The following is a 22,585-nucleotide window of genomic DNA, read 5'->3' on the forward strand; positions in this document are numbered from 1 at the left end:
TGATCACAAATCTAATAGACGAAAGTAAAGTCAACTTCATGATATGCTGTGTGCTGCTAGGGATGGCTGGGTGATTTTTATTTGTTTATTTTTTTTTTCTGGCTTTGTAAGCTATTTGTAACATACCATAAAATATTTTTAGATAAGAGGTGCTGCACTAACCAATGAGAATATTAGCAATATGTGTTCCTAAAACAGACTTTGTCCACCATGTAAAAATAAGTGCAAAGAAAATACTTTGTGAAGATATTAAACATTTAATGGCCTTAAAAATAGTTATTTTAATAACTGAGTAGCTCATTTCCCTAACCAAAGAGGCTTTTGGAAGATTTTAATTATTTTGTTTTATGCAATGGTAATATTCTTCTTCAGATTTTTCATGTATGCTGATAATAACATCAAAACACTTAAAATTAACTTTATGAAGAGAACTTTCCAACAAATCTGATACTTGTAGTTTTTTTTATGTGCAGAATTATTGTTTGACCCATGTCTGCCTTTTAATTTTATGGTCCCATCTAGGTATAGTAGTGAGTTAAGTCATATTAAGCCCTACTGATTTTGAGAAGAGGATATGGTTTTCAGCAGCAGTCCAGGGTTTCTGGACTTCTCATAGTGTGGATAGTCTTCCAGGGTTCCTAGAGTTTGAGTTCTGTGCATCTCAGAGGTATCTTATCTGTGAGCACATGATCCCAAAATGTTCATATCACTGTGACTAATTTCTGGGAGCCTGAAGTATCTCACTTTGGCAGTGCAGAAGTACTGGGTCTATGACTTTTGAATCCATCTAACTGAGCAGGTCTGTTTTTCATGTATAGTTTAAATATATGTTTAGAGTAATAAAATGTATGTATCGAAGGAAGATGGTATTTTTTTCAGTTTTATATTACTGTTATTTATTTCAAAGAAATTACACTTCCATGTAATTCAGACTTATTCTTAACAGGAAAATAGTAGCAGTGAGAAATTTTACATTAGTCCTAAAGTAGATGTTGAAAATAAGGGCAAGGGTTTTAAAGTTTTAATATGCATTTTGCAACAATCAGTATTTTCTATTTTGAGGGGATTAATGAAACTCTTTAAAGCTGCGGTTTGTGATGGCCTGCAGCATATTACTGAGGGCTCATTATCTTGTCAAAGCCCGTAAAATACAGACCCTGCAGGAGTGATGCTGATACTCAGTGCATTGGTATGGAGTCAGTCTTTTTGCATGGTGCTAGAAGGAAAAATGCTGCAATAAGTACAGATGGAGAGGAAAATGCAGGGCACTGTGAGACTCTACCAGCAGTGCGGGTTCTAAATTTGTTTTGGATAAATTAGATTTGTTGCTCTTCAGTTTTCCTCCCGAAAACTCTCTTGTGACTTTATTGTCAGCTGAAGTGTTTATTGACTGAGAAGTGCTTGCATTTTAGTGATGGATATGGTGATCCTGGTAAACACTTAGGGGCATTCGTGATGCAATATGCTGTGTAAGTGTTTGTGTCACTTTATGATGGAGTGGGCAGACACTTATTTAAATAAAAAGTAGAATAGAAAGCCCACAGTTTCAACAGCCATTAGTTTCATTAAAGCTAGTATAAAGATAAGAGTTAAATGATCTGTGGATATATACAAATGTCTTAAAGTAGAAAAGTAACACCGAATCCAATGCCATTATTACTGGGACAAGTGCCAGTGTTCTCATTATTTTTAATGACTTCCAAACTGAGCCCTTAGTGACTGATGAGGTAAGCAATTTCAGATGGGAAACATGATATCCTCAATGCTGAAAGGTGCCAAGCACCCTCAGTTGTTAGGGAGCCTGGCCAAGCTCAGGATGCTCTGAAGCTGCAGACAAACTGTAGGTTTTAGCCTGCCATGGCTGTATTTTAGGAAGGGGAAAGAATAAACGTTGCATGGTGCAGTGCAGGAAAGCTGAATGGTGCAGCTCATGCAGTGATGAAATGTCTGTTTTGGAAGTTAAAATTACTGGACTGATGATCCTGTGATAGCAGACAAACTCACAAATCTGTCAGATTTAAAGCAAACATTTAAAGCAATATATTTATCTATATATATTTAATGCAATAGATTAAATGGTGGAGCTCGCTACCACAAGTGATACTTGGGAAGCCAGAAATATAAAGACATTGCAAAGATATTAGATAAATTCATGGAAGATTGGTTGAATGATGGCTATTAAAACTGACAGCTGACATGCGGCCCTCAGCTCAGGAAACCCAAAAATCACTGGTTGCTCAAATCTGGTGAAATAAAGCAGAAGAAAGCTCCTGCTCTGCATTTCACCACGGTCTCCGGACCTCTGTTACTGACCACCATGGAGGCAGGTCGTTGTGTCAGCCTCCCCACGGAGCCAGTGCTGCACGGCTGCTCCTTTGCCCAAAGATTACTTGTAGGGTCAAACTTAGAGGTGATAAGTCATTATCTTCTCATTTATATTTCAGCTGGGGACCTTGCACTTATCACTAGTGTTGATCTCGGGCACCCTGGATGCAATTCCCCTCCTGACAGGGCAATGTCGCGGGGATGGGCTGTGGGCTCAGAGAGGTGGGATGGGTGCCACGGCCCTGTGAGCGTTACCGGCCCCGCGGGGCTTCGAGGGCTGGGAAAACCTGCGGGCTGCTGCCTGTCCTCTTGGTAATGTGGATTTTAAGAGCATGAGTGGGAGGGAGGAGAGATGCTGGGAGTGCTTGTAAAATATCCCATTTCATTTCAGTTTCTGCTCTGTGGTGGAAAAACTCCACCCAAACTGCTTTCTTGGGATATAGATTTGAGCATCTGCTTTGAAAGTGGTGCAGAAGAGTGTCTGTGTACAACCAGGCGTCTGTCAGAGATGAACAAAATACCATTGCTCTGCAGTTGTAGGAGTAGTTTCTGCAGCTGGGACACGTGTACAGTCACAGCTAGTGGAAATGTAGGTGAGCAGTCTGCTGTGTAAATTTTCACTACTCTCAAGTATAAGTTACTCTAGACACATAGTAATACCCATAATTAAAATGCTCCCTCAAAGTAAATAATTAAGTGAGGATTACAATTATAAGTCACAAAGTGGCACAGGTGACAGGCTTACCTAAAGTAGGACAATTAAACTGTAAATTAAAATTAAATTTCTCTGTGAAATTAGAATATTATGCAAGGTAATTATCTAAGAGTAATAGGTTAGGTCTGTATATTGCAAAAATAAATCCTTTTTGAGATCTCGAGAGAACAGATTTTTCTACTGTCGTTCTGGTTGTGTTTTTATTTTTATTAAAAAAAAAATAAATAAAATTCATGGTGGTAACAGAAGTCCAAGCAAAATTTTCAAGGTTCTTCAAGAAAAATAATATTTCAGAGAAGAAATTTGGTGAAGTAAATTTTTTTTTTTTTTTTTTTTTAGTCCAGTGGAGATATTAACCCCTGTGTGAGTGTTTGCTGCTGGAGAGTTGCTCTCACACCTGGGCAGGGCTTGGTTTTCACCCTGTGCAATGTCAGCAGGAGGAAGCAGCATCTTTGAGGCTTCTCCCTTGCTGTGCAAGCAAGGAACCACTCTGTTATTGGCACCTCTGTGCACACACAAGGATTATCTAGTATACAAATTGCTTAACTCATTATTTAATGTATTTTACATTTACTTATTTTTTCCAAGTACAGGACAAGCTTTACAGGACAAAGTACAAGCTTTGTTTTATCCTGTTCTAAAATAATAATTTCTTCTCCAAGCAAGAAGCGACCATAGATCTTGGCAGTCCCTAGATCAAGAGGTTATGAGCTATGCAAAATGTTCTGTAAATGATAAAGAGTATATCTTTTTCAACATTTTAAAGTGGATCAGTGTTGTAGGAAAATGTCAGTAGCACACAAGATTTTGCGTTTTATATTCTGAATTCAAAAGACCCTTTCTGAACAAAATGAGTTGATTTTTAGTTATTTTTAAAAACTTTTATTTTCTAAGAAAACTCTATTTGAAAAACACTGGAAATTTTTCAGTTAAAAGGCGGAAAAAAAAAGGAATATAGTTTCAAAATAGTGAATAAACCAAGACCCAGGAAGAATTATGTATTCTCTTTAGAAGAACTATTTTTTTGAAAATTACATTTCTGGAGCTCTGAGGCAGACTTAGGATGTTAGAACAGTTCTCATGTTAACTTCAGGGCCATTACAGAAGTTTGTCTTTTTCAAGGCAGTAAGGCAGTATGCGTTATGGGTTGGAGTCAGAGTTACCATTGCATGCTAATGGCAAGGTTTAGCACGTCCTTACCTGGCTCAGTAGTCCTTCATTATGTAAGTAGTGTAATTTAATTCACAGAATTATTTTTGTGAGTAAGAATATTCTGAATGTTTAAAGAATCTCATCTTGGGACCACAGCAGGTTACTGGCATATGGCCTTGCTGTTTGTGGGCATTACGAGGGCTGGTCGAGCTGGGCAGTGGCTCCTTGGGAAAGGTGTGCTGCTGCGGCTGGCTGACGTCTCACTAGCCCTGCTGATACTGGTTCTCACAAATCTAGAGCTATTTAGATCAGGCTTAGCATATGCAACACCTGCAAGGGAATTTTTTGTTTTGTTGTTGTTTTGTTATATTAAATAATTAGAAATTCTGAAATAACACTAACAAAAAAAAATAGTTTAACGAATCTGGTAATGCCTTTGATAATCTGGCTACGTGAATTGCATGAGCCTTCTAGATCAGAGTATTAAAACATCACAATATTTTTCATATTTTATCAGATCCTTTTATGCTGCAATTTTTAATCTCTTTTAATCTCTCCTTCTTTTACCAGAAGGAGAGGTTTTTTAACCTTTTACTGGATTTATTAAGATGACAAACAAGAATCTAATTTTGACAGTTTTGTTACTCTCAATTCAGAGGAAAAAGAAAACAAACCACTTTATTTTTAATCTTTGAATATAAAGTCCTAAAGCCTGGAACAGTTTACATCACTTTAGATACTGTACTCCATTTAGTAAAATATTTAGTGCTATTATGGTAGTGTAAACCATTATACCGCAATTAGCCTAACACAGCACAGAGACTAATAGTTCTGCTGGAACACAACGGTGATACACAATTGCCATATTAAGATGGGAAGTCTTCAAGCACTGAGGTTATTAAAAAAAATTAATCACTGTTACAGTCTTGATTTTGTTAGATTGTAATAAAAACACCTTATTTATGGATATAACTAGTACTGTGTCAACCTCTTAAAGAAGTGCTAAAGAAAAATCTTAATAGGCATTCTTCGGATTATGATTACTGTGGTCCTTTGCCTTATTGCAGCTGGGAATTCAGAACTTCATCTGTACTCTCCAGAAAGTCTTACTTGGGCTGGTTGTACTGAGGAGTGTTTTCAGGAATTAAATAGGACTGTTTTCACAGGTGTTTATGAGAGTAGAGATTTAAAGTATGTGAACAATGTTAAGTTACTGCTGTCTAAATATTCTTTTATCCAGATTACCCAAACGTATAACCAATATATCCACAGAATTTTTAAGACAAGTGTAAATGAAAGGTGGGAGGAAATATTTTCTCTTTTTCTACTTTGTTTAACTTTTAAAGCATTTAATAAGAGAGTTTGTACACACACCTTTTTTTCCAGCAACAGGGGAATAAGACACATTTTAAAAATAAAAAGTAGTCTGTTTTAAAAAAAATAAAAAAAATTAAAAACGAGATCAGGCACTTAGGAGTTGCATTAACACTAGTAATAACTTCTAAGTAGCAAAAAAGAAACTGATTTCTTTTCAAATTGCTGGCATTCCTCTACACTTGTGCACACGAGTGTCAGTAGCATATCTGTTTATGCTTAAAATAGAGAAGCAAATGCGAAAACGACCAAACTAGTCAGCACTGAGCTAATCGCTGGGGACTGAAAGCTGCAGGTTTTTGAAGATAATTCTGTAACAATCCATACACTGAAAAATAAAGCAGAAAAAATCACTCTCAGCCGACATGTTTATTTTAGAAGCTCATAGAAAAGTTTGGGATTAATTTCTGAGGATGGAAAGAGGCTGAGTTTTGGGCTGATAGTTGTTTGTGTGTAGTTCAAAACTAAAACGAGTTGTGAATTTTGCCTGTGGTGTCTCTTGAGTGGTCCTGGGCTTGGGCAGGTTTTGGAGGGGTGAAGAAGGTGCAGCTGTGGCCTGATCCAGGCTGGGTGCGTGACCAGCGAGGCTGAGACCCTGCGGGCACCGTGCCGTGGGAACCTGCCTCATGGAGGGGTCTGTGCAGACTAAGAGAAGCGGAGACCGGAGGAGATGTGGAGGCAGAGAGGTGGGCAGATTGAAGGAGTACAGCGAGCAGAAAAAAGAGGGCATATGAGATACATGCAGAGACAGCGATGTTTCTCGTGCTGAGTGATTCCCATCACTTTTGTCATGAGTGGTGATGGAGAAAACTCTTACTTTTGATGGCTATTGGGTTTAGTTAGACAGTGCTGACTGTGGTAGGTGGCTCCGTTTGTTTCTTAGTTTGGCTGACTTGTCTCTCACATTGAAAAGTCGTTTTGTCAGTGAAAGTAAACTTACATTGAATAAACATTGTTTAACTTGCTTTCTCCGAAATGCGTGCAAAACATACAGAATGTAAATTGTCTGCATCTGTGATTAACCCCACACCTTACTTTATGATAAAATTATGTTCTTGATTAATATTTAATAAGAATTTAAAAATGTGTGGGCATAACTATTAAAATGCTGTCTTAGTGAGAAAAGGATGCATTTACATCCAGAATTAACAAATACAACTCGGGGGTAGGAGGTATTGCTTTAGAGAAATGATATGAGTTAAATAAGGTACTTGAAATTAGCACATTAAAATGTTCTTCTATGTTATAAATTCTGTCAATTATCTGTCAGCTCGATAGTGGTATATCAGGAGCTAGTTTGTATGAGCTATGGCATACAAGGGAACTGGACCCTATTTGAAGGATGCTCTGGCACGGAGGTATCTGGTGTAACGCAGAAATGAGCACGGGCCTCTGTCGGGCAGGGTCGCTGCTCAGTCCCTGTGCCTGGGGCAAAGACCAGCAGCAGGCAGCATCCACCTGTGGGCTCAGGCCCAGCTGACTGCTGTAGAAGACAACCCTGCGGCTGCTCACCTGCCCAAGTAATGCTACTTTATTAATGCCGGCAGGGGATTCTTGGTTCTGCACATCATGCAAAGTCAGGAAGAAAATTGTAACTGGAAATATGGAATGGTGGCATTGAAAGAATCTACTACAAAGGGCTGGAAAAGCTTCAGCCTCTTCCTCCATGAATTCTATTTAAGAAATCCCAGGCAGAATTCATCAGTGAACGCAATACACAGATGTTAATGTTTTCTGTGTTTTTTATAGGCAAGTTGGACATTATCCACCCCACTCCTCGGCCTCTTATTTGGGATACTTTCTAACAAGATTTACCTGTCCTTGTGCAATTACCTTTTACCTAGATAATCTGGAAGAACTCCTGTATAAAATACTATAAGTTTTATATTAGCAAATGAATGGAAAGGAGCATGACTTAGGAAGTGATGGACTTGATTCAGAAAATACTTGAGGGTGCAACACAGGCTACGTGGAGTATCTGCTTAAACGTGTGCTCAGTGCTGATGTACCCTTAGACAAGCCTGCAAAGAGACTGCAAAAGAAAGGCTAAAATGGATGAGTTTTTTAGGCAAAGAAGAACAAATAGGGACAGCACACTAAGTCTACTGTCAGAAACTACATATGAATAGTATTTAATAACACAACAGATACTGTTTTTATATGTTTCCCTTATTATTTTCATCCTGATAAGTTGCCTCTGTGGAACTGGCAATTTAACTGCATTTTTAAAAGGAAGTGCCCTATTTGATCATTGTGTTCTTTCTTTTCCTAAATATTAGGATTTTTCAAAAATCATGGAGAATTATAAACTGACGAGGGATACCATTTTTACAACCCCATTTCCGTCTGGCTTTTTGCTCACGTCTGGTCCAGCCTTTTTAGGGCAAATCTGGTTCCTTTCCTCTACAATACCAAAGCACTGATAACAACTTTATTTTAAGTGAAGTTTGGCCTGAATCTGTACTTTGGCAAGTGGCTCTAGCTGTCTGTGCCTTGGCTTCTGCTGAATCCTCTGGCTGCTGTCCACAGTAGCTGTTGCTGGATTTTGAAGCTCTTTTCTTAACTGGCCTGTTACATTTTGCTACTTAAAATGAAGCCTGGCTTTGAACACTGTGGCTTTCTGAAGCTTGATCTTTTGGAAATTGTGGCACTTTTACAGATTTGTATTCTTTTATTTTTGCCTGGTTTCTAGTGGAATAATGCAGCTACAACCTTGCTGTTTGCCCAGTGTCAGTGTCTCCAGGTCCCTCTAAATTGCTACTGGATGCCTTGCTGCATTTCAAGCCCTGTTGATGTGGGACAGAGCCTCAAAGAAGCTGGCTACCCGTGTGTGTTTTTGCTGGTGTCTTGTACTCGCACAGCTAATCTTAGCTCTGCTTTTCTTGACTCTAGCCTAACGTTGATAGCTAGGATATTTTTTTAGGAACTTTAACTTGTTTTTTCTCAAATACCAGCTGTCAGAAGCTCACACAGGTCTCATGAAACAGGTGCAGTTTTTGAACCGATTTAAATGAAGAAGGGAGAGACATTTGGTAAATATTAATTGGCAGGCGTTCTGAGCAAGGACAGCAGACAAAATGGAAAACGCATGAGTTTGGGAGTGCCTGACGAATGGATTTTTAAAAAATGTTTTTAAGAAAGAGAAACATTTGATTCTGCTTCTGTGGAGCCCTTCGTGAGGCTGTATCCTTTTGTCTCATTAGGTGGACCAGCATGTTTTTTAACTGGCTGTGTAGCACCTCAGTCATGCTCTCTCTCTCTCAACAGCATTGTTCTCATTCTTGGTTCCTTCTTGTGCTTTCTAATATTTGAAAGAAGTAAAAACATGGGAAATAAACGTGGGGATTTTTTTCCCCAAATAATGTATATTGCACAAAGATTACCTGAGAATTACTGAATGTGACTGGAATGCGAGAGTCCCAGACCATTTTAAATGCTATATTGGCTTTGGGAACTGTATTGCAGAGTTTCCCAGTGTACGGACCTGCCTTACAACAACTATTTGTAGGGGGAATTTCACAAGTGGAAGGTGGAGTAAGGAAAGCTTCCCTTTGTTCTCTGATCCTGAAGACTTAAAAATATTGTTGTCTGGGTGGAGGAAAAAAAAAAAAAAGGAAGAAATGTTATTCTTACTATCTGGTACATTAGTACACATTTTTCAGTGTGCTTTTTATTACTGACTGTAACGGGATCTTTGACGCAGGAAAGAAGAACTCCTGTGCCCTGATGAGAAGGAGAAGGATTGCATCAGTCTCTTTTCCTTGTGGCTTTTCTTCATCTGCCGACTAAATCCTCCGGTATTTGTGTGCTCAGAGCTTCAGGCAGGGCACTTGAGCACAACATGCCCGCTTTGGGGAGCGGGAGGAGCAGCGTGCTGCTAACAAGCCTCCTTGAGGTGGAGAGCCTGGGAAGGAGCAGAGCCGCATGTCTGCCTTTGCTTGTGCAGCTGGAGACCAAGGTAACCTAAGCAGGGCTGCGGCAAGAGAGGTGCAGCAGTGTCACGTAGCTCTTGGAGTTCAAGAAAAACAATGAAAGACTTGCAGCTTTTCTGTATCTGCTCTGCATAATGGCCACTTATTTTTTATTTTTTTCAGTACCTGGATGTGTGGGTCGTCCTGGGATTTAGTGAAGGACATGGAAAACAAGTGCATTTGCTCTACCTACTTCCTGTGGGTAGCCTGGAAATGGAGCAAGTCGGAAAGAAATGCAGCTTTTTGGATCATTAAAAATCCATTTTCATTAAAAGCGAAGTATTGCAGTGACATACTTATTTATACATTCATTCCCTGTCTGTCTATGCCTTATAGACAGAGTGAGAAGAGAGCCTTTTCATAACAGTTTTAAAGCCTAAATGAAAGAAAAGCATTCTATTTACCTTGAAATACTTGCATGGCATACTTCCCTCCCCCCCATATTGAATGGCAATTACTCTGTATTCTTTCTTTACCACCAGTTTCTTTTGTCCTATGTATCACTTGTTTTTTATCTATATCTTCCACCTATCTATCTATTTCCTCTTTGTGCTTAGAGTAGGTTGCAAATTATATTTGTGATGCACGGAGTTTTCAATCTGACTGTCTTGATATTATTTTATGCAACCGTGACTACCGTAAAAATTGGCTTTACTGCCTCTTTTGTGTTATTGATTCAAGCCCATTTCAGAATTAACTTGTTTGGAATGATCTCGCAATGCTATATGCCCCAGGTTCTCTCAGTAAAAATTCATATCTCATAACTAAATGCAATAAAATGTTCAAATATATCTAAACACAGTTATATTTTGAATTTAGATGAAAACCTTATGGAGTCAATCAAATATACAAGGCATGTGCAAGTCTGTTGTTCTGGGCTTACAAGTAGTGTATTGCAGAGAAAAGTACTCAGAGACCAACTTTTTCCTAGAGGTTTGTCCCTTCCGCGTGCTGTATGAAATGCCTAATTGCATCATTCATGTTTCCATCCTGAATTGGATGGACGTAATTTTGACATTTTGACTGTAGGACTGTATCTGTGATTTGAGATTATTGCCTTAATTCATTTAGGGATTTGATCTTTCAAATCTTAGCGTTACGTTTGTCCTCATGGTTAGGTAGAAATATTTGTGTGCTGACAGGCAATAGGAACAGATCTACAGAAGTGAATCTCATTAATGGCTTGACTGGTTGATTTGCAACTTTCTGTTACACAGAAAATTAAACAGGGAGATTTGTAATATGAGTTAATTGCAACATTCAAAACCCCAGACTTTATAAATTGTTCACTGACATCAGATCCCAGTCCTGAATATATTTAGCTGAACAATAGAAAGAGTTATACCCTGGGAAGTCCATTTTTGAGTAGATTTTTGTTTGGATACACAAAACTGTGAAGTAGACCCCATGATTTCAGCCTTGCTACTTTATACATCCACCCAGCCTGCTCTGCCCAGACACCCACCATAAAGACAGCACCTCCTGGGCTGCAGACTGCAGGCGTGGTGCTGTCACCAGCAGCAATGAAGGGACTGCCTGTCCTTAGCAATATGCAAGCAGCACAAGAGGGTGCTGGTGGCATGGCACCCACCCCTGTGTTTTGTCCTGGTGGCGTTGTGTACATTGGGCACCCAGCATTGCCCTCCCCGTGGCGCGGTGTGCTGTGACGGCCGGGAGGAGAGGTGGCCACGCCAGGTCCGTGCCTGCCTGCCTGCAGCATCCTCGAGCCCAATGGGCTGAGTCACAGCCCCAAATGTACGGGGAGCTGCAGCCTGGGAGTAAATCGTTCTGTTGCCTGCTGGAGAAAAGCTGTATGCCAGCTGCCCTTTAAAATGTTCTGGCAGTCATGGGTGTGGAATATAAATTCTCCATTTCATTTCATAGTTCTTTTCCTTGCTGATCTCTTTTAGTTCTTTACTAATCTTTTTATTGTCTTTCAGAGTACAGAGACTTTCTTGAGTGTTTATTAAATGCATGGAGAGGAAAAAACTACCCAGCGTGAGTACAAAACAGATGCATGTGTATCCCGAGATGAGTGCATTATGGATAAAGAACTATTATCATTCTTCCCGCATTCATGTTTCCATCTACTTACGAGATATATACGTGTGCCTTGTTAGCAATGATGTTATAATGCAAAAGCTGAAGTTTTCATATCGGAGGAAACATATATTGTTAAATGAACTGAGAACATTCTCCCAAGGGTTAGCATTTCTCTTGTACGTGTGAAATCCTACTGAAATAAATGGCCCTATTATTTTAATTGGATCTTTTGATATTAGAACATCCTTCTTTGTACTGCAGTAAAGAACCCTCTTTTTCTTCCTCCCCTGAAAATGTGAAATGAACAAATGCTGTCGATGCATTAAAACATTCATGATTTCAGTGTTGAAGACTATACATAGATATACAGATGCTCATACACATATAAACATTAAATTCATATTTTATGATGTATTCCCCCATTCTCTCTGAAGATATACAAAGAGGGTTTCTACTCCTAAAATAGCTATGTTTAAAATTTTGCCTTGTCCTTTTGACTGGTACCTTGTTTAGAATATTAGTGATGACCCAGGCACTTAAAAAATAATCAAACAACAGTAGTGTCCTTTAATCAGAACATAGTAGATTTTTTTCAAAAAGGATTGCATCTGTTTAATACATGAATTAAGCCATGAGTTCTAACAATCCTAGCAGCTGTGGATAGACTTCAGTCCTTCAAGTACTTGGGCTATGTTCTTACTTGCCCCTCTGAATGAGGGATTATACAATATAATAAATTAAATTGCTTTGGGCCGTTCTAATCTGTTTTGTAGAAGATCACACAAGTAAGTGAGGAACTCGGTTTTCACGTGTTGTGACCAAAAGCACAATAGAGTAGAAATTTTCCTGTGAACATAGGTTTGAAAACTAATTTGTTGGTATGTTTGTTTCCTCTCTCTTTTCTGCAGCTGTTCAATTACTAACCCGTAGTGCTGGTTGGAAAACCAAATATCTATTCTCCAGGGTAGCTACATTGTACTCCAACATTTGAAGATTTGGTTTCTTGTATAATTGGAATGAAATATTGAATTTTTTTTGGAAAGGAATTCTCTTGCTCTTCCATCTGAATACTAGCTGAACATGCTCATGTACGTATGCATTGTGTATTTAATATACAAATGCTGTAATAACAAACTTGGAAACAAAATTAATTTGCCTAATTACTTAGGCAAAACAAATTTTTATCATGCCAAAAAGATCAAGGAATATTTGTTATGAGTAAAATAAGAGTGTTACATGGCTAGATCTCATTGGGTTTTCTTGTTTGCTTTTTACCAGGTCTGCTGAAGTTTTAAGAGGAGAAATGAGCTCTTGTAACCAAAGCCTGGACAATGGCCCTCCTGGAAGGCACCTGTGTCACTGTTCAGCCCCGCACTGAGGGAGGTCCTGGGTCTGTGCAGGACAAGGACTGCTCAGCTCTGCTCTAGCAGCTCCGGTGTGGGACAGGGCTCTGCAGAGCAGTCACTGGCCTCTCTCACATGCAGCCTGTGGAGTGATGCTGCCTTCAGTTGTCACCGCAGTATGTGTAACCAAATATCTACTGGTCAGCTGTTTATTACCTAGAAAAAAAAATACAGCTGTAATGAGAAGCACTGAATTGTCTGTTTTTGGGGGCCTTCTCCCCATAGTAGAAATGCTGTGTTTTGTTTTTCATCTCTCCACGCAGGACGACCTGCTATTTTGAGCCAATTAACAAGAACTTGGTACTTACGAAATACATTGGAATCGCTCTAGTGTGACTTGAAGCAGCTCCCCAGGACTTAGCGCTGCCCTCCTTGCTCTCCCCTCCCTGCCCTGTTCCCTCCTGGGCCAAGCTGCTGCTGCGTGCTGCCCTCGCGGGGGCTGCCTGGGGAGCCCTGTGCCGGGGCCTTGGCACCGTGTGTCCTAACAAACAGCAGCTCACAGCTGTTTCCATAACAACACACTTGCTGGAAAATAAATATTTGCTCCACTTTCAGAATTGTCATTTTGCTGACAATTAATTGATATTAATTTTTTCCCCTCTTTGTGCTGGAGAGCGCTGTTGAAGTAACCCAGAAGTGTTTATGGCACGATGCACCATCTGAGGCTGCTGCAGGTGGCTGTGCCCTGCCGCAGGGGCTGGCTGAGGAGGAACGGGAGAAGGTAAAAGGCTCATGGCCCCATCCAGCCTGGCCTTGAACACCTCCAGGGATGCAGGGATGGGGCATCCACAGCTTCTGTGGGCAACCTGTTCCAGTGCCTCACCGTCCTCTGAGTAAAGAATTTCTTCCTAATATCTAAATCTACTTTTTTTTTTTTTTTTAGTTTAAAGCCATTCTCCCTTTTCCTGTCACTACACTCCCAAATAAAGTCCTTCCCCACCTTTCCTGTAGGACCCCTTTAGGTACTGGAAGGATAATTTGATAATTATTAATCTGCTTAATGTCAGTCTGATGTCTTTAAATTTTTCAATTACTTTAGGAATGCTGCAAGAACTAGGATTAGAGAAGATGTACTTGAGTTAATGAATGGGAGACATCTTCTGCTCTTGTTTATACATAATGTATGTTTTATATGGTCTGAGCCTGTAACAGACTTGAAAGCTGTACTTGATCCAGAGGATCTTCTTGTATATAGAATCATAGAATATCCCGAGTTGGAAGGGACCCATAAGGATCATCAAGTCCAACTCCTGGCACCCCACAGGTCTGCCCAAAAGTTCAGACCATGTGACTAAGGGCACAGTCCAATCGCTTCTTAAATTCAGACAGGCTTGGTGCAGTGACTCCTTCCCTGGGGAGCCTGTTCCAGTGTGCGACCACCCTGTCGGTGAAGAACCTCTTCCTGATGTCCAGCCTAAACTTCCCCTGCCTCAGCTTAACACCATTCCCACGGGTCCTGTCACTGGTGAGTACAGAGAATAGGTCACCTGCGTCTCCACTCCCCCTCGCGAGGAAATTGTACACCGTGATGAGTTCCCCCTCATCATCCTCTTCTCCAGGCATAACAGGCCCAGTGACCTAAGCTGCTCCTCATATGTCTTCCCCTCTAGGCCCTTCACCATCTTCGTCGCCCTCCTCTGGACACTCTCGAACAGTTTAATGTCCTTTTTGTACTGTGGTGCCCAGAACTGCACACAGTACTCAAGGTGAAGAGTACTATGGTTATATGGTACTATGGTACTATATGGTTAGAGCAAGCCTAAACAAAGCTATCCAATCAGACTGGTAAATCCATATATTAATACAACATACTGAGATGATATAAGGTTCTAGCAAGATTAATATTACGGTTCTAATATGGGTTCTTTAGCACCCAATGGCTCTGTTAAGAAATTCCTTATTTAATAATTAGCCTGCTATTTGTATTGTAGTCTAACCACCAGAGAGTCAAGACCACATACCTAAGCTACTGCATATTGAATATTGACTTAAATATTGATGTAGATGGAGGTTGATTTTTTTGTGTGTGTTTGTGTGGGGGGCTCTTTTGTATTTGTGTTTTAATTTAATAAATTTGGAAGAAAATAATGTTTTTCATCCTTTTAGGACTCTCAATCAACATGAAGCATGGAGTTGAATAGGAGCATTTAATAAAGTGACTTGTATGTGATGGACAACAGGATAAAGATCAGAGCAGAGGGGCAGGTACAACCCAATTTGGAAATGAAGTGGGCAGAAAAGAGGTAGTGAATTCTTATGGTAAAACTTTTTGAAGTTTTGAAACCACATTTAAAATCTGTCCTGCAAATATGCTCCTTCATCCCCTGGCTTGGGCCTCCTTTGACTTGCGCCAGGCAAAAATCTGTTGTTTTCTGCTGATGTGAGGGCACCCACCCTGAGGGAGCAAGTAACAGACAGCAGGAAAGCTGAGATGTGCTGCACCAAGAGATGAAGTGCAAGGAAGAGTCACAGTCTTGCAGGTGTGTACAGCCTACACCTTGGGCATTGACTGTCAGACTTATGACAACATTGGGACTTGGTTTATTGGGGGGTTAAATTTGGAGCTCTCCGTAAACATTTTAAAGAGAAATTGTTGAAAGTTTTGTGTAAAGCATGTGAAGCTGGCTTGCCTCATCTCCAAGTGATACAAAGATGAATTTTCCTACAACAGATTATCTAGCCCCTGAATATCAAGGGCTACTTGTTTGGTTTCTGATTTTTAGTTCTGTCCACTTTTTTATTGCATTTTGTTTTTTCTTTTGTCTATTATCTGGACTGGTGAGGTTGGTAAGGAAAAGCAGTGCAGACAAAAAGTGAGATTACTTTGGCATGTACAAAGTGACCTAGAGAGGAAAAACTGTGGAGGCACTGTGTGCTGCAAGCTCTGCTGCCACCAGAGCACAACTGCAGCTCAGGAGAGATGTTTTCACTTGTTGATTTAAATGGTGCATTTATTTGAAATTTTGTACGGTACGCTGACTATATTTGAAAATATCTTAGGGCTATAAAGCCCCCAGCTATATTTTCCCTTACTGCAAGCATGCTTTGGAAAGTTAATAGAGAGGAAGTAAAGCAGCAGCTCCCACACAAAGATTAGAAGAAACAAAAGGCATCATTTAAAAGCAAAAAGTTAATGCTTGTGGTATTTGAAATATGCATTAGATGAATTTACATATTCACGTAATGTGAAAATCACAAGTTTGTTTTTTTGAGATTTCTTCTTTGGGTTCTATGTTTTTGGTTTATTTTTCTTTCAGCTGTCAAAATAATAGGTACATCCTTTTCCAGTGGGAGCCTCTAAAGAGTGTTCGGATTGGGTGTGCCCAATTGACTTCAGGAGGTGAAAATTCTGTTTGCTTTTGTTGATTCAGATTTCTGAGTGGAGGATGCTTGGTCTTCTACTTTGAAATCTCTTCATAAAAATCAATCTCTGTGAAATAATTTTCCTTTAGCCACGGTATTTGTGCTTAAAAGCACATCACAACCTATCATGGGTATAGTTAATTAAAAGAATAATTTAAGCTTAATGAACCAGACTTTCTCCCCAAAGTGGAAGGATACTTCTGGTAGGTTTGTATTTGTGATGTGCACATGACCTGTTTTTACCTTGAAAGCGCCCACTTTCAAAAATCTTGCGTCTTGTTTACCAGTGATTTTGTTCCACTGTGCAGTGTCATTTTTTCCTTTTCTTTCTTCCTTCTGGCCCTTTTTTCTCTTCCTCCTCTTCTATTTCTTTGTTCTACACTCTTTATATTTTGTATAGATTTCCCTCCCCTCTGGCATTTTTACCATTTTAAAACATGAAATAGGGCCTCTCTTCTCATTCTGCAGCTGCGACACCATCCCCTGCTGCACCAAATTGACACTTCCGCGAGCAGTGGCTCCAGTCAGTCACTTGAAGGCTGCTACTTTCAGAAGTGTTGATTTAGTGCAGCAGGGGATGATGTGCCAGCTGTAAAACTCAGAGAAAAAAACAATAATAAAACAACCCTATGAAAAGTCTTATAACAAGAGAGGAAAATAAAGTTTGGGGGGTTGGGAAGAAAAGATGTGAAGGGTGGGAAGGGGCACGGTGGGAAGAAGGGGAGCAGTGGTCAATAGGCGGTGTGGTTCATGGCTGCTGATGGGACAGCCAGGAGGGCAGCCCATGAGCAAATGCTTCTCCTCCTTCTGTTCTCGCTGCGTATAGGCGGTGCCTGAGGTTGACAGGGCTGAGCAGTGTCTCCTTGGTGCTCTGGGGTTTTGTATTTCTCCCAAACTGGAGAGTTATTCTGGGAAAAAGTACTGGTGGCACGGGGTGGAGGATTCAAAGTTATGACTTATGACCGAGGGGCATCTGTGCTCTGGGGTTAGTTAATCCTTGCAGATTCTTGGACAGTAAAATACGTGGTAATTTTATTCTTATGGTTATATGTTTTATGGTTCATGTGTGTAAAGGATGTATTTCTTAAAAATATACAAATAGTACATTGATGTTTAAAGCACATAAATGGAGAGTTCCTTCCAAAACAGCCCTGATTTACCTTCAGTAATGCTCCTAGAAGAAATAATTCACAACTTATTGATGTCAAAATATTTAATATGTTGTATCTATCTCTGCTGTAGAACTAAATCCTTAAAGGTCTGGATGGGCTAACATTTTCTGTTACAGTCTCCAGGTGCTCAAAGTTAAGTCTGTTCATTCTGATTGATTTATTCTTGCTAAGTTGCTCAGGTGTTTTTGTAAGAGAAGCACAACCCTGGCTTTCCATTCGCTCCTGGTTTGCGTGGCAGCTGCTGGTAATGTCCACTCAGGGATCGTGTCCGTATGGGTACCAGCATGATCTCAGGGATGCACTGATGCAGCACATCTGCAGGGCACAAAGTCCGTGCCCTCCACCAGCATCGCCTGCCCATGTTGGAGGGAACTTGCTGTGGCATATGGGCTCGTCCAGCCCTCCTTGATACCATGCTGCTAGACAAAAGCAAACCCTACTGAGAGGCGCTTGCCATACCTTTTGTATCTACTGTCATATCTATTTATATCTACATCAAAGCACCCCTTTTTCAGAGGGGGAGAAATAGAAAAGAAATTCCTTTTTTTGTGATCCTAAATGTAATGGCCTGGAATTTTTGTTTTGGCAAGAAATTTCATATAGGTTATATGTACTGATTTCTGTTTTCATTCTCAGGCACTGAACCAGTAAATAAATTATTTCCATGGCCCTAATATTTAACTATCCATCACTGATCTGAGGCAGTGAATGAAATAGACTATCTGCTAAATATTAATATTGGTAGTGACTTAATCATATGATAAGATAGGACAATTTCAAGATGAACACGCAGAACATAATTCACAGTACACTTCCCAAAGTATTTTCAGCATCTTTTTTTTTTTGTGGTGTACAAGTCAGTATGACAGACTGTAATATTCATTAACGCTGTTCACAGTGTCATGTGGGTTAGATTAAATAGGAATTAGTGCAGGAAGATGTGTGGTTTCGACCAGTGATCAGAATAGTAGCTCTGAGCTAACTTAGGCTGTCCCTGTCAGTGGCAGGTTTGAAAGGTGCCAATAAATGTGTAATAAACATTATTTGTTTGCTTGATAGCATGCAACGCTTGGCAGGGTTATGTTGAGGATGGGGAATTTTACAAGGACTCTTGGAAAGCCCTTTTCTTACAAGTTTGCTTCATCTTGTAGGTTTGGGCTGTCTTTGAATTAATGGGATACTTAAAATTAAGCATGTACTTAAAAACTGGATTGAGGTCATATTTCACAAGTCTTGGGAAAAAATCCCGTTGTCTGAAAAGCATCTGCTTTTCCACATTTAAAGAAATTCTTTGTAACAGGCTTTCACAATGATGACCTTTGTAATCTTGTTATTCATCATATTAATTGAAGAAGCTCCTATCTGATAACCTTTTGCTGTTTACGATGTGCTACCAAATCATCAAAGGGTGAAGAAACTTCAAAAGAGAAAAGACAATAGATCATTCAGTCCATTTTTCTGCCAATGTAAGATTATTTCTTAGAGAACATTTTTTAGTGTTATGTCAACTTTAGTTTTCAAAATCCCAAGTGAAAGCTTCCATATCTCTCCTTGGGAGACTATTTCACAGGCTAATACATCTCGCTGTCAGGAAGATTTTCCCGATACTCTATTGAGCTTAAGCTTTTTCTTTCCATTATTTCTAGTTATATCCCTTTCCCTTGATGGCTTTACACACTTGAAATATTTATAGATTATTATACTTTTCCCATAAGAAGTTGTTCTTGAAACTTTCCTCAGCTATCAATATGCTTTTGGTTTTGAAAAACCCACCTAAGACCTTCTAGGCTGAGAATGACATTTACTATCAAACCATACTGTAGAAAGATGCTCACTACAGCATTTTCTTCAGGTTCTTTTTCTCAGGGTCCAACATACATATGAGATTCTAGCTAAGAGAAATCTGATAGAATGATTTTATCAGTGCTTTGAGAAAGGCTCCTTTGCTTTGCTTCTCGATGCACAGCTCTTCTGGCTGTGCTGAATGAGGACCCCCTACTGCTATTCAGTTCTTTATCTCCTACCTCAGTCTTCTGCTCCACAGAAAACTTGCATCCCTATTAGTTTTTGCACTTCTGGAGCTTGCATAAAATTTGCTTCATTTCTGCAAATGTAACTGTTGTGGTCAGTACACAGGATATTTCCAGGTAAAACAGAAGGCAGGAGGAGGAGGGTGATGCTGTGCTATAGTCTGAAGTCCAGTTTGGAAGCCCTCAGCTGTCTTTTAGCTCCTTATTTAGGAAACTAAACTAATGTATGTCCATGCAGGAAAATGCAGAGAGCTGTGACAAGTTCTCAGGTAGACTTGCCAGCCTGGGCTGGTCCCACCTTCTCACAGTTCACGGTGGCAAAAGGGGGGCTCCCCATGCCAGCTGGGAGCGTGGGTGAGCTGGTGCACTACCCATGCTGACAGGCAGGCCCTTTGCTTCCCTGCAGCTTTCTGTGCTGTGCGAGGGGAGCTGAGAGTCTGCTGCTGGGTGCCAATGGATACTGGTGCTGTAAGGGCCTTCTACTGTCAGCAGCTGGAAAAATTTACTTTCTTTTTAGTGCAACTTAAGTTATTGTTATTAGCACTAAGCGTTAGTCCTGGCTTACAGAGAATGGAGGGTAAGTGAAATGGTTTACAAGCTATTCATGTTCGGAGGAGTAGCTGCTGTTAATGCTGTAATTTCTAGCTTGATTTTCTAAGGAAATGCTGCCTGTCTGTCAGCCTTCTCTAATTATTTTCAAACACACTGGGCATTTTCACAGCTGAGTCTGGTGGTGGTAAAGGTCCCAAAGACGCCAGCATCCCACGGTGGTCCTGTGCCTTGCAAGCAGCTGGGGCACATTTGGTGGCCTGGCTAGTAGCACAGCGGGTGCCTGAGGGCTTTGTGGCTGGGGACACTGGGCTGAGGATGGTTTTGGAGAAGCAGCGTGGGGAAGGAAGGCACCGTAGGTCCCTCACTTGTGGGTGAGTCATAAGGCATGAGGTAGTGTTTTTCCTGCCCAAAGAACTTGAACCTTTCCCCAGGATTATTCGGGCTATTATAAACCCAGCACTGGTCTAATCATTCTTTCCCTCAAACCAGTAGTTAAACTTGCAATGATTTCTGCTGATACCATATACTTAAAATTCAAGCTGTGTTTCTGAACTTGAGATCTTTCTCCATGTCTTGTAGAGGACTACCTGCAGCAGTGGTCTGCCATCTTATGTAGTCCTGAGCACGGTGTTTCCTCAAGGAGCGTGTGAGGTGGGAATGCCACCCCAGGTGTCACTGTTAGCCTTGGTGCTACTGTCCACCAGGCCACTCCTTTTCCATCCATGTCACAGTTAAAGTCTGTACCTGGTGTGCTTATCCGCAGGTCTGCATCTCTTGTTGAGAATGGCAGCTTTCTGCTCTCCTCTTCCTTTTGACTATTCCAGGGCATTTTCCCTAGATGCTTTACCTGACATTTACCCAAGATAACTTTTATTCGTTTTTCTGTGCCTAATTTCTAGACTCTGCTGTGTACATTTCTGCTTTACTTATGCTTGTAATATTTTCCAGATTTACGTCTTCCACAGCTCTTGACAGTGAGATTTATTGCCTAATACAGATAATTCAGTGCCTTTATTTCTGTACTTAATTTTTAAGAGATTACTTTCAGGTGTATTTCTTAAGCAGGTATAAAGAACAATGTTTACTAGCAAGTTTCCCTTAGCTTCTTTTCATTGAGAAATGGAATAAAAAAAGTAGTGATATTGCACTTCTGCTGACTACTGTGCTTGACTGATTCACAGGGTATTTGCTCTTAACATGTTGTAAGAGTTTAAAAAAAAAAAAGTGTCAAACTTTTTTTTGGCACCCAGCTACAGTAGATGCTGTTAGAAGAAACATATGGCCTCACACTAACAGTGTTAAAGCACTGCTAAAGTATTGCATGCATGACATTGACAAATTTCCTCCAGGCTTTTTGTTTTCTGTGTTATTAAGCATTCAAAGTCCAGTATTTCATTACCACTGATGATACGGAGAACCTTATTGACATTCTATCCATCTGTTCATAACATACATTATTAAATGTGAAGCAACTAGTAGGTAGGAGTGCACTTGCCAGCTGTACAATGAATTCTCAGCAGTTTGATGCCCTCTATAAATTTTCTAGTATTCTGCTAGTTTCTCAATATAATTTACAATGGGGATTTTTTTTTTATTGGTGTTGTGCATTGTACAGAGAAAAGTTGCTTCAAAAGAATTCTGTATTTCATAATCCTTAATGTGTAATCTTCAGTTACAGTTTCGAAAAGCCCGGGAGTATAATGTACAGGGACTGTGTCTGATATCAGATCTCAGTAACTACTATTTTTTTTCCTCTAGGACCAAATATACCCCATTACCTATGAACAGGACAACGGGGCCACAATGAGTCACCCTATTCATGTATTTTTGGAACCCAGAGGAATTGGTTTGACTATTTACAGATTATAACAGTTGGTAGTTGAATGTTTTATTTTCATTCCCAGTTGGTACAATATGTTCACAGCTGATGCTAATGGCTTGCCCATTTGATATCACATATGGTCCACTATTTGGGCCTCCTGAAGCTTTCTTTTGTGGTCAGGCTGCTTTAAAACTATCATATATTTAGGTTTGTTCTGTCTGCTGAGAAAATGACCATGAAAGTCTGAAACTTGGCAACTGTAGAGAAAATCAGCAATTCTGTTGATAAAGGCTCGAAGAACTTCCATCCAAATATTCAACAAAGAATATTTTTATATAAAATTGAAGACAAACGTTTTACTAGATCACTTGAAATTTGAAATGTCCTCTTTGTTTTTTTCCTTATCTTTGAAGCTGTATTTGAATTTCACTCGAGTGTTTCAACACTTGAGTGTCATCAAGACTACTTTCATTGCGTGTTCATTTGCATTGGAAAACCATTTGTGTTGAATTTGTGTTACTCAAATCATTATTTATATCTTTATTGGGATATTAGATTTCTGGTAATATTTTACAGAAGTAGAAAACTTGAAAAAGTAATCTAATTTTTCCTTTGGTTTCTAGAATAAGGAGAAATGAACTAAGAATATGAGAACAAAAATTA

At 39.9% G+C, this 22,585-nt stretch overlaps 1 long non-coding RNA gene across 2 annotated transcripts in view; it reads left to right on the plus strand.

Moving 5' to 3' along the window:
* LOC125183161 (uncharacterized) overlaps window positions 1-13,744 on the plus strand; it is an 86,331-nt gene extending 72,587 nt beyond the window's left edge. For both annotated transcript variants that reach the window (XR_010833228.1, XR_007164584.2), the window contains 3 exons: window positions 11,478-11,535; window positions 12,489-12,668; window positions 12,859-13,744. This is a non-coding gene — a long non-coding RNA (uncharacterized lncRNA). The remainder of the gene's footprint in view (window positions 1-11,477; window positions 11,536-12,488; window positions 12,669-12,858) is intronic.
* The last annotated feature ends 8,841 nt before the right edge of the window (window positions 13,745-22,585 follow it).

Source organism: Anser cygnoides, chromosome 8, assembly GCF_040182565.1.
Source record: "Anser cygnoides isolate HZ-2024a breed goose chromosome 8, Taihu_goose_T2T_genome, whole genome shotgun sequence".
NCBI classification, from domain to species: domain Eukaryota; kingdom Metazoa; phylum Chordata; class Aves; order Anseriformes; family Anatidae; genus Anser; species Anser cygnoides.